Source organism: Aquarana catesbeiana, linkage group LG01 (genome assembly GCF_042186555.1).
Source record: "Aquarana catesbeiana isolate 2022-GZ linkage group LG01, ASM4218655v1, whole genome shotgun sequence".
In the NCBI taxonomy this organism is placed as follows: Eukaryota; Metazoa; Chordata; class Amphibia; order Anura; family Ranidae; genus Aquarana; species Aquarana catesbeiana.
Window position 1 is genome coordinate 872,337,291 of NC_133324.1, and position 10,476 is coordinate 872,347,766.

Sequence of the window (10,476 nt, forward strand, 5' to 3'; positions counted from 1 at the left end):
TTACTTGTTTGTTTTTTTGCACCCAAGATTAGGTACAATTCATTATTTTCAAGGTAGAGGGATACCTTTTCTCACTTGCAAGTTTTCTACAGGTTGTTACCAATTACTAATATGTTGCATAATATTTCCACCTCTCTTTCATAATTGACATCATTTTACACAACGCTATGTATTTACATATATATATATACATACACACACAGTTATGCTAATAAGTTTACATATAGGATGATGATAACACAAAAACGTTTTTTTCACTCATGGTTAGTGTTTGGCTGAAACCATTTATTATCAGTCAACTGTGTTTACTCTTTTTAGATCTTAATCACAACCAAAACTACTCAAATTACCCTGAAGAATTTTCAAAGGATCTGCGGGAAAAGGTAGTTGAACTGTATAAAACAAGAAAGATGTATAAAAAGCTATCCAAGGAATTGAAAATGCCAATCAGCAGTGTTCAAACTCTAATCAAGAAGTGGAAAATGAGGGGTTCTGTTGAAACCAAACCACGGTCAGGTAGACCAACTAAAATTTCAGCCACACCTGCCAGGAAAATTGTTCGAGATGCAAAAAAAACCCCACAAATAACTTCAGGTGAAATACATGACCAGTGTAGATCAGATGTTACCAACCTTCTATGTCTGCCTGACCTCCGTACTCAGCTTACTCCCTAATATTAATTCCAATTAATGAGACCACACCTTTAATGGAGTACAAATGGCCATAGTATCTTTCTTTATTAACCAAACACTTATTAAAATTAACATAATTTTCACATAAACATCTGAAACATAACAATTTTCAGCCTGATTGGTCTATTGACAGGATCCCAGAAATCCAATACTATTCCACTGCTGCACTGGGGGCCCTTTTACACCTGTCACCTGTCCCTCCACTAATGCCTGGGAGACCCCACCTCCCTCCTAAATAAATTACCCCTGCCCCTCCCCATTCTGTTACTCCTAACCAATACCAACTTTTTCCCTTTTCACTTACACTTCCTTAACCCTATAGTTTTATAGAAATTTAGTCAAAAATTGATGGCAAGATGAATGCAGTATGTAATTAAAAAATACTGGATGAACATTTGCATGCATCAGCCAGGACATTGCGCGTGGGACGTACTTGGACATTCCAACATGACAATGATCCAAAACACAAGGCCAAGTCGACCTGTCATTGGCTACAGCAGAATAAAATTAAGGTTCTGGAGTGGCCATCTCAGTCTCCTGACCTCAATATCATTGAGCCACTCTGAGGAGATCTCAAACCTGCAGTTCATGCAAGACAGCCCAAGAATTTCCAGGAACTGGAGGCTTTTTGCCAAGAGGAATGGGCAGCTTTACCATTTGAGAAGATAAAGGACCTCATCCACAAATACCACAAAAGGCTTAAAGCTGTGATTGATTTTAAAGGGGGCAATACACAGTATTAAGAACTAGGGTATGTAAACTTTTGATCAGTGTCATTTGGTTAGTTTCTGTTGTGATTATGACCTAAAAAGAGTAAACACAGTTGATTCATAATAAATGGTTTCAGCCAAACACTAACCATGAGTGAATGAAGGGTTTTTGTGTTATCATTCATATTCTCTGAAAAATGGCCAGAAAAGAAAAGATTTGGGAAATGTTATCAAATAGCATAGTAGCAAAAGGTACTTTAGTTCAAAACAACAAAACATTTATTTCTAAGATCTTAAAGTAATGGTAAAACTTTGGTAACAAAAAACAAGAAAGGCCCACCAGCCTAGTTCATTACCAAAGGTACCATTTATTAGAATGTAAAATACAGACAATTATACTCACAAAGCCAGATGATTGTAAGGCATATAACATAAACCAAAAGGCAACTACAATTGTAGTCTAAACTTGTAGCTCTAGATAGGCCCAATTGACACCCAATGCAGAGCAGAGGCTGATGCTCTGCTTCAGAGATCTGACCTCTGCTTGTCTCTGACCTCGATCCTGCTCATGACTTGGTGCCTTTCTGCCCAACTGTTACTGAACTCAACTTGTGACCTGGCTTTGCTCCCTACTGGTCTGGTTGAAGTTGGGGTACCCCCAACTTCCGCTTACCTGAAACCAGCACTTCCAAGTTAAAGTACACATTTCCAGCTTCCTGGCACCTGCACCCTTCCATTGCCCTAGCAATCCCTGTCACAACTTCCAGGGGTGTTCAGATGGGAATTGTAACTGTCCACTTTCATCATCTTGAGCAAACCATACAGATAAGTGCCATGATAAGTAATTTTTTACACTCAGGGGCCTTCATTGGAGTCAGAGGTTTTAACCTTCTGTGGGTTCTATGCTGTATTGTGTTGGAGCTTTCACAGGGTTAGCTTTTTCTCCGTCTTGTAAGCCGCCATTTTTCAAGTCTCTAAACTGGCTGCTCAGACTTAAGCAGTGCACCTTGGGAGGAGGTTACCTACTCCCTAATACACAGAAGTACTTACTAAAGTGTTACTAAACCCAGGACCCTGCATTCACTATATCTGGTCTCCCAGTACACAGAACATGGAAATGCAATTATTTCAGTAAATATAAACTGCTAAATACTAGGGGTGCGCATCTTCACTGGTCTCACGATTCGATTCGATTACGGTTATCTGGTCAACGATTCGATTTGATTCAATTTGATTCCGCGATGCATCGCGATGCATCACGATTACCGACGACCTAGGCCGCCCTTCCACCCTGCAATCTTCTTGGACATATCACAGTTCCCAAAAGATTGCCCGGCTATGCCCGGCTATGCAGAAAAGCGCAGTGAGACATGCGCACCCAGGTGTGAAGCTGCAAGCTGTCACAGCCGGATGCCCACCGTAGTATTGCAAGCATCGTGGACAGCCACTGTGCCCATCAAATGCAGCCACTTGTGCCCGTCAAACGCAGCCACTGTGCCCGTCAAATGCAGCCACTGTGCCCATCAAGCGCAGCCACTTGTGCCCGTCAAACGCAGCCACTTGTGCCCGTCAAACACAGCCACTTGTGCCTAACTGCCCGTCAAACACAGCCACTTGTGCTCGTCAAACGCAGCCACTTGTGCCCATCAAACGCAGCCATTTGTGCCCAACTGCCCATCAAACGCAGCCACTTGTGCCCGTCAAACGCAGCCACTTGTGCCCGTCAAACGCAGCCACTTGTGCCCGTCAAACGCAGCTACTTGTGCCCAACTGCCCATCAAACGCAGCCACTTGTGCCCATCAAACGCAGCCACTTGTGCCCATCAAACGCAGCCACTTGTGCCCAACTGCCCGTCAAACGCAGCCACTTGTGCCCGTCAAACGCAGCCATCACTTCACTAACCCCCCACAATGCACGGGCCACCACTAGTGCTGACAGTTCCTTGGCATTCCTGTTTGCACCTTCCAGTACACTAGGAGTTAACAGTGGAATGTGCACAGGATAGCCAGGGACCTGTCAGCACAGAGCGTGAGGTGTAAGTAGAGTACACATTTGTACTCTACTTACTGTTTTTAAAATTACTTTCTTTTAATAAATGCTGTTTTACAATGAATGAAGTGCACCGTTGTACTGTTTGTGCTTTTTGAAAAAATAAAATTTCACAGTAGTATGATACATCCCGCTCATGTGACTCCCGGCCCCCCCGCCTCTCTCCGCTCTCCTCTCACGTCTCCTGAGTCCTGACGTCAGCGGGGAATTCTCAGTCCTGCCCGCCTTTCTTCTGATACGATAGCTATAGTCAGCGGGCGGGGCTGAGAATTCCCCACTAACGTCAGGACTCAGGAGAGGAGAGCGGAGAGAGGCAGGGGGGCCGGGAGTCACATGAGCGGGATGTATCGTACTACTGTGAAATTCAGTATGAAGTGACATATTTTTTTTTTAAAAGCACATACAGCGGTGCAGTTCATTAACTGTAACACGGCATTTATTAAAATAAAGTAATTTTAAAAATACGCTCCAGGCGCTTTCCTGGGAGGGGTGGGGCTAGTCGTCATGATGTCACCCGCAATCGATTTTCCAGTCCTTATGCATCGATGCCGCATCGGGGACACCTGAATCGCGATGCATCGATGCAACGATGCAACGATTAATTTCAGCACCCCTACTAAATACCTTTTCTCGTCAGCAGTTAGAGCAGTCTTGTGACTTCTATCAGTTTTCAGCAGAGCACTGGTTGAAGCATGTAGGAGGAGTTTTCTCCTCTGACTATCCTATGAGGCTGGAGGACCCCTGACCCTCTGTCTGGAGAGTGCTGGTTGGCCCTGTACTGATCACATGCAACCTTCAAAAAAAAAAAAAAAAACCTTTCTAGCAATACATACCAAACTAAGCATGTGCAGAGTGCCTCCAAGTCTCTGTTCTAACAGCAGATGGATTGGGGACAATAAAAGAGGAGGAGGATCAGAAAAGACAGGATCAAACAGCCTTTTTACACAATGCAGAGGATTAACCCCTTGGGTTCCACAGTGAGTATAATAACCATGCTTTACTGCATATACAGACTAATTTTACTGTTGTGGGTGTAGTAACATTTAAAGTCTACCTTCAGTAATTTTTTCAACTTTCCTTCTATTAAATCTTCTGCCCTTGTTGTTTTAACTTTGGATAGTAACATTTTTTTTCTGACAGTAAATACCTTATACAGCCCACTTCCTGTTTCTTGTCTGGTCATTAGCCTAGGCTTAGGACATCATGTACAGCTCTCTATCTCACTCTAGTGAGAGTTTGCCATGAAGGGAGTTTGCCAGTGAGATGAGTCATAAGAGGGCCAATGAGAGCTGCAAGGCTTCAGAGCTGGAATTGTGCCTGTGTAAATCCAGGAAGTGAACAGGAAGCAGCTTCAGCTGCCCACAGTTAAAATGGTTGCAGCCAGACTTAGTGGAGGGAGATGTAGCACCCTGGGGTTTAGGCAGGGTTGCTAATAAATGTAGTTTGTCAGGTATTAATCATCCTGGCTGATTGTTAGAAGTGTAGCCCCCCCACCACTCCCCCCCCCCCCCCAGAAGGAGCCGCTTGGTGAATTTGGATTCGTTGATCTCCACCTCAACTCCAAGAATGACCTCAGCCCCTCTGACATATTTAGTTAAATAAAATTACTGCACACACATTTTAGGACACATGTGGTAAATACCATTATCCTGGCTGTGGATTATCACCAAAATAGACACACAACTGGTAGTGATAAACAAGTTGCATATATTAGCACTGTTTAAAGCATATGGAAACTTACAACACTGTTAAACCTTGCTACAAATAACTAATACAGTAGAAAAGACAACCTTCAATATTTAGCAACTGCAGATATAGAAAGGGCAGTAATCGATATGCTCTTAACACAGGCGCTGAGAGGGAGGAGAGAAGACTTGTCAACTTCTCAGCTTCTTCTGGACCGCAAACACCTCTGAGAGGCAAACACACAACGAAAAGAAAAGGGTTACAGTAAGCACAGTTCTGTAATATTGCAGGTCCCGAGGTGAAGAATACTAGTGTCTTCTGCTAGCAAACAGTGGGGCCCTTGTTTTAAGAGAAGGTTTAAACAAGCTTGCATGGAGCAGGAATCCTCTAGAATGTTCCATTAGGTAGAGGTTTAAAAGGGCAAACTACTAGAGATGGCAGCTCCAAACAAGCATCTCGTGACACTAAAAAGGGAAATTGGTGTCTGCATGCAGTGTCAGTATGATGTCAAGAAGGATGTTGGGTTTACACCCGCTCACCAGTCCTCAGTGCGATGACACAACAATAGACCCAGGTGCTGGTTCAGGCTCTTGATGCTCCTAGCGATGTTGTAAGGCACTGGATCTCTTGCTGATGGCTGATCGAGATGACTGGTAGCGAAACTCATAAGGTGAACAGGCAGCGGCCGACCCAATACCCAGATCTCGATTCCTGAAAGCCGTGGGTTGTCTCTGCTGAGCTGAGTGGTGCTGGGCTGCTGAGTAGGGTCCCTGGACTAAATAGTAGTGGACCATGTGGCTGTCTCTCCTCCTGGCTCCCCTCAGGCGTCCTCACTCCTCTGTCTCCAGGCAACACTCTCCTGGCAGTCTCTGAAAAAGCTTGGCTTTCTCCCCCTCTGATGTTGCCAGAGTCTCTCTCTCTCAGTCTCCTCAGTCTCAGCGGTTTTCCTCTCACCTGGCACCTCACTACACTCTCTCTCTCTCTCCCTCTCTCCTCAGACCGCTCTCCTTATTCTACTCACAGACTCTTTTTTCCGGACTTCAGGATATCCCTTCTCCTTTGTTGGGGCACACAGTCCCTGGTGTCAGCGTGTGTCTCTCTCCTCACTCTGGTACCTCAGTTCCTTCCCCTCACACACTTCTCCTCTCCACACTGTTAAGTATCACTGTGTCCCATCAAAGGACTTTCTGAGCCTTGGTATCTCCCTCTCTTTTAGGCGATCTCCTGTCCTCTGTCTCCTGTCAGCACTCTCTCTCTCTGTTACCTCAGTTTTCTGGAAGGACCAGTCAGCAGCTCTCTGTCTCCATCTTGTGGCCAAAAGGAGAAATTGCATTACAACATGCCTGCTACAGACGATCCACTGATTCCTCTCTAACTCTGGATTGCTGTACCTTTTCTCTTCTGTCACTAGGTGGCGCTTGCTGGTGGCATTAGATTGACAAGGGTGTAGCAAGGTCAGACTATGGGTGGATGGGGTGTCTCAGCCAATTGGCAGGGGTTTCACATGTCCCTTGGCCTTCTGGGAGAACCTATTTATTTAGGTGGAGTCAGGTGATCGGGGTTCTGTGCCATCTGGACGGCTTTCTGGGTGGACATATGTTATGTTGCCCCAGGCTGCTAGGCCGGAAGCCTGAGGCCTATCCCGGAGACACCTGGCTTCTAGGCTGCCTGAGGCCTATCCAGGAGCAAGAGAAGCAGCATAGGGTTGGGACTGCAGGATTGGAGTCCAACCGAGTTGTGAAGGTTCAGCCGGACGGGGAAACAGTTGTGGTCGGAGGTAGAGGGGAAGCTGTCCCCACTAAGGGACCATCCACCTTGTTACCGGAGACTACAGTGAGTAAGCTGGAGCCAGTACCAGAGCAGTCTTCTCACCAGCTGGGGACAGTAAAGAAGGGGGAAAGCTTCAGCAAGTGCCAAGCCAGGGACTCAGCAGGACAGCAGGGGTGACGCTTGAGGAGCATCGAGAACTAAGCTAGGGACCCAGCTGGATAGCAGGAATGAGGAGTATACAGTGTGCTAGCTGTGGAGGAGCTCAGGAGATTTAGTGGCGATTGGATCTGGAGGTCTAGTGAGAGACTGGGAGCTTAGTGAGTAAAACTCTACAGTGAGAGACTGTAGTGTAAGAGAAGAACTATTCTGTGTTGCTAATGGTTAAAAACAACTACTGTTAGTGACTTACATGATTTGTTGCCATAGGAGACAGTGGTCCTACCTATACAGAAGTGGTACTTGGCTGGAGGCCTTCCCCTGTATAGCTGTCTACCTATAGAAGTCTCGGAGTCTGCCAATTATCATTGCATCTATTTAAGGGTGTCCTGGCCCTAACCCTCTCTCCCACAGTTTAGTTAAGAGACAATAAATATCTTTTGCATTCAAAAAGTGTCTGGTGCCCATCACTCCATCTTGCATCACACCCCCCATGCCTTGTAACCCACTCTACAAAAACGGATTCCAGCTATCTCTTACTCTGGAGGTCACCATTAGGCCTTTGGTGGTATGAGACCTTGCTAGATACAGAATCACAGTATATATAAAACAATATACAAAGTGGTTGGAGGGAAGCTTCAGAATGGCACAGATGTTTTTATTACAAATTATGTGAGCAGACTGCAGTTCCTTGCAGTTTTGATCAATGGAGAGGCAGAGGAGCACAGAAATGGTATCCGTGGGTGGGGGTGTTCTTACAAGAGAACTTTACCCATTCTCTTTAAAAAAAATATAGAATATTTTTTTATTTATACAAAATGTTTACCATGTTTTTTAATTATCTCATGCAGATTTTCATCTGTTATAATTCTGGAATTTTGGTCTTCTCACAAAGATTATTTTGTAAAATGTGCTATATCTTTTTGCTTGTGTGTGTTATTGCTACTATGATCTTGACACTTTATAGGTTTTGTTTATTTGATATTAAAAAGTATACCAGTATGAGAAAGGATAAAGGTCCTCAAAATGTTTGCAATTTGTATGCAATTATACTGTATATATGACAGACAAATAGGAGGAAGTGTGTGTCATTAGATAGAAAATAACCTTTTCCAGTACTTTTTTAGCCAGAGGGAAACATTTACCTATTTCAGTATGACAATTATTCAATTATGTTTCAAAATTGGGGTATGTTTAGTCATTACAAAACGTTCACCTTCCTGTTCTGTAAACAGTTTATTTACTTTCATTTAATGAGAATGACAAACTTACAGAACAGGAAGGTAAAGCTTTGGAATGGCTCTCTGATATTGGTAATTATGAGGATATCTCCTGGAGTTCTCCAGCAGGTAAGGCATGCAAGGCGATCTAAAAATATTTCTGCCGGGAAGACCATAAATGCGTTCCAACTTCCAAATACAGGAATAGGATTCCTAGGCAGCTACTGGAAACTTCTAGAAGCTGTCATGGGATCCCAAGTGGCACACCAGACACAAAACATAACACAAACTTTAAATGATATGGCAGGCATAATTTTACTTTGACTTTAGCCCTTTATTAACCACTTGCCTACTGGGCACTTTTACCCCCTTCCCGACCAAGCCAATCTCCAGCTTTCAGCGCTGTCGCATTTTGAATGACAATTGCGCGGTCATACAACACTGTACCCAGGCTGCACTGATTAAGGGAGCACTGATAGGCGGCACTGATTGGGACTGATAGGAGGCAGTGATAAGCAGCACTGATAGGCGGCATTGATGGGCGACACTGATGAGGAGGCACTGATGGGCACTAATTGGCAGCACTGGTGGGCACTTATTGGCAGCACTGGTAGGCACTGTTGGGACTGCTCTGATAATGAGGCCACTGATAATCAGTGGCCTCATTATCAGTGTAGATGTTCCTTTCAGAGAAGCGGGTTATCAGCTCTCTTCTCCTCTCCTCATGTTGAGGGGACCCTTACATCCAGCCCATGTGCTCTGTACAATGACATCACACATCTAAGGGAGTCTGAGGACAGATCAGTCTGTCTATACACTATAAAGTAATAGAATGTCTGTGTTCTTCACTCACTGGGGCTCTGCTCTGCATCCGACGACTCTGCCAGGCACAAACCCTACCTCGCTGTCTCCAGGCACCAGCTGTCACCAACCAGGCACCGATCCCATAGCTCCCACTACTCCGATTGGCTATAGCACATCATGTGACGCTGCCACTGTACAGGACAGGCCGGCCGGGATTGAGAGCGGCCTCGGTGAAAGGCAGAGCTGGTTGTGCTGGGACGATCAGCAGAGAGTCTCTGAGAGAGACAGTCAGGTCAGTGTCACTGATCATAGAGGCGTGTAGCGGCAGGGGATGTTTGCTTCCGTTCTGTCGGAGACTCGAGACGTGTCCTCCAGTGCTGTGCTGCGCCCTAATGACACTATCGGTTGGACGGAGCGGCTGCCTGAGACTGAGTTAGTTACATGATGCAGAGCAGAAGCATCCCCTGCACCTCACCGGAGCCTGCCGAAAGACAGAGTAGGGAAACCAGCGGCGGGTGCCCTAGGTGGCAGTGCACCCTAGGCGGCTGCCTAGTTTGCCTAGTGGTAGCGCTGGCCCTGCGCAGTCGGCAAGTGGTTAATGGTTTAACTCAAATTATGATCTTATCTTCAGGTCTCTGACATGGAGACAGACACTGCATCATCCTCAGGTGCCCCTGCAACTGGACTTTTCTGCAACATTCATCGGGTAAACGTGCACAATTCCATCAGGACTCCTATGTATGTATGTATGTACTGTAAAATCCAGATCCCCAGCCACAGCAAAATGCACCTTTACCTGAGTAAAAAAAAGTCCTTGCACCGGCCATGCTGTTGTGCATCAACATACTTCTAGTTAATGTTATAAGCTGGTTGCAGTAGTTTATCTGCTTCTTTACTTTGTTGGGATTACTGATTATTTCCCTAAGAAGAGAATCCCCTCTGTTTACAGAGGTTCTGTTCATGTAAGCTGAAGCATGTAAGCCTGGGTTACTTTGTTATTTTACCTTGTATACCAATAAATCTTCACATACATTCGTTATTACGGCACTTTCAGATTGTCTTTAGGCTTGCAGGAGCCACAGTCTGACTTCTGAACCACTATTGGGAGGTGAGGGTTGAGCGCGGTGAGTTTTATATTTCAAGTATTCACACATATTGGGGGTTATTTAGGAAAGGCAAATCCACTTTGCACTGCAAGTGCACTTGAAAGTGCAGTCGCTCTAAATCTAAGGTGTAGATCTGAAATGAGTGGAAGCTCAGCTGATTTTATCATCCAATCATGTGCAAGCTAAAATGCTGTTTTTATTTTTCTTGCATGTCCCCCTCGGATCTACAGTGACTGCACTACCAAGTGCACTTGTAGTGCAAAGTGGATTTGCCTTTAGTAA